A 2,500-nucleotide genomic window follows, 5' to 3' on the forward strand; every position below is an offset into this window, starting at 1 on the left:
TGTGTGTGTGTGTATGTGTGTGTGTGTGTGTGTGTCTCTGTGTGTGTGTGTGTGTGTATGTATGTGTGTGTATGTATGTATGTGTGAGGGGTTCGGGGGTAAGTGCGTTCCTATGTGGGTGTGGTGTGTGTGTGTGTGTGTGTGTGTGTGTGTGTGTGTGTGTGAGTGTGTGTGTGTGAGTGTGTGTGAGGGGTGCAGGGGTAAGTGTGTTCCTATGTGGGTGTGGTGTGTGTGTGGGTGTGTGGAAGAGTGTTCCTGTGTGGGTGTGTGTGTCACAGTGGGGTGATCTTGGTTTCAGTTGAGGTCAAGATCAAAAAGGGCACACTCCTGGCGGTGTAATTGGTGTGTCGCTGTGCCGTAACTTATGCCCGGGACAGGATGCTCCAGAGCTTTGATAATGGCTCACTTCACAGGACAAGCCTCCTACCCGACCTTGACTGTGGACTCACTCGACCCCTGAGTCAGGCCTAATGACAGGCCGGGAGTTTGATGCTTTACTTCCACTCGGTGTCCTTTTAAAACACACACACATACCCACATACACACACACACATACAAGAACACACTTACACAAGCACACACACACACACACACACCTTCCAGACATCAGGTGTTGAGATGAACAGTCACAGGATGGGCGGAGGGAGATGAGAGAGTGTCTGTCTCTACGTCTGTTGTCTGTGTCTTCTGTTTATGTGTGTGTGTGTGTGTGTGTGTGGGTGTGTTTGCCTAGCGTTCCCTTTTATCCATTCAAGGTAGTTCTATTAAGTGTGTTAAACATTACTCACACACTGTGTGGGGGCTTATGCATGTTTGTGTGTGTGTGTGTTTGTGTGTTCGTGTTTGTGTGTGTGTGTGTGTGTTTATGTGTGTGTGTGTGTGTGTGTGTGTGTGTGTGTGTGCTTGCGTGTGTGTGTGTGTGTGTGTGTGTGTGTGTGTGTGTGTGTGTGTGTGTGTGTGTGTGTGTGTGTGTCTGTGTCTGTGTATGTGTGAGAGAGATATTTTTAATATATGCTCAGTCATAGTCTCTCAGCTCTTCCTCGGGGTGTGGAAGTTGAGCCGGGGTCAGGGCCGAGCCCCCTGAGGTGCGGCTGTTTTTCTTTCAAACACACTCGCGCCCCCCCCCCACACACACCATCCTTTATCTCCCTCTTTTATCTTAGCAAGATTAATCACCCTATTTATTTTTCCACCAGTGAGGCTACAAGGGAGGCAGCCACAGAGAAAGAGAGAGAGAAGGAGAGAAAGAGGAGAGAGGGAGAGACAGAAAGAAAGAGGGGAGGTGAGGAGGAGTGATTGATGATGATGAAAAGTGTTCCCCTCTCTCACCCATGAGACGCAGCCTGGCCAAGCCTGTCAGATGGAAAGATACTCTCGCAGCCATTACAAACACATCCTTCCTTTACACACACACACACACACACACACACACACACACACACACACACACACACACACACACACACACACACACACACACACAACCTTGGGTACGATATGCCTGGACACACACCATGCACAGGCATATGGAGGCACATACATACATACACAGACACACACACACACACACACACACACACACACACAGGCTGCCAGAAATGGTCTCCATGACAAACAACACCTATGGTCCATTCTTGCTAGCCTCAATATTCCATTCATATTTCACTACTAATGTATTTAGAATAGGTGCCATTTTTAGCACATTTTATCTGTTTCCTAAACAGGAGGAGGAGAGGGGGGCGGGGGGGGGGGGGGGTTGGAGAGGCAGAAGGTGTTCTAATGGAGTCATTCATCTGCAGGCCTGTGGTCCGCTCTGTGGGCGCTGTTATCAAATGAGACTCCCTGTCCTGGGCCTCCTGCCCAGCCACTGCACGCTCGTTCGCTCACCCACCCACACGCCGCCCGCTAGCTGGGAAACTAGCCTTTGTAGTAGCCAGCCCGGCGGTCAGGCAGCCAGGCTTCTCTGTGATCTCTGTTTTCTCTTTGCTATTGTCCTCGGTGGCTTCAGATGTTTCTCGGGCGCTCGGGGGCCGGCCGGTATTGTGTCTTAATCAGGCGCTGTTTCAGCACGTCCTCGGAGGCCGTTTTATCTGTGGGGACTGACTGACCGCCCCGGCCGCCTATGTTTATGAGCGCAGATCCGCAGGCCGATGATTAATGACCACAGATACAGTACCTGAGTGATGGTCGATGGTCAAACACACACATACACACACACATCAACACAGATATGTCGATACACACACTGACACACACATATACACACATACACACACACACACACACAAATACACAAATACACACACACTCACACTGACAGCTGACTCAATCATACAAGCTCACAGGCACTCTCACGCTCTCTATCAACTACAATCACACACAGGACACAGACAGACACGCATAAACAATAATTTGAAGAAAAGACAGGCCATCTGTCTTGTTGTGGTCGTCAGATGACTAGTCCACTCAAACAGGTTTTCCGCTCTTCAGTAGCACATCT

The 2,500-nt window shown here is 49.8% G+C and overlaps 1 protein-coding gene across 1 annotated transcript in view; it reads left to right on the top strand.

Moving 5' to 3' along the window:
- LOC121713725 (ERC protein 2) overlaps positions 1-2,500 on the top strand; it is a 223,668-nt gene that overhangs the window by 195,195 nt on the left and 25,973 nt on the right.

Source organism: Alosa sapidissima, chromosome 7 (assembly GCF_018492685.1).
Source record: "Alosa sapidissima isolate fAloSap1 chromosome 7, fAloSap1.pri, whole genome shotgun sequence".
Lineage (NCBI taxonomy): Eukaryota > Metazoa > Chordata > Actinopteri > Clupeiformes > Clupeidae > Alosa > Alosa sapidissima.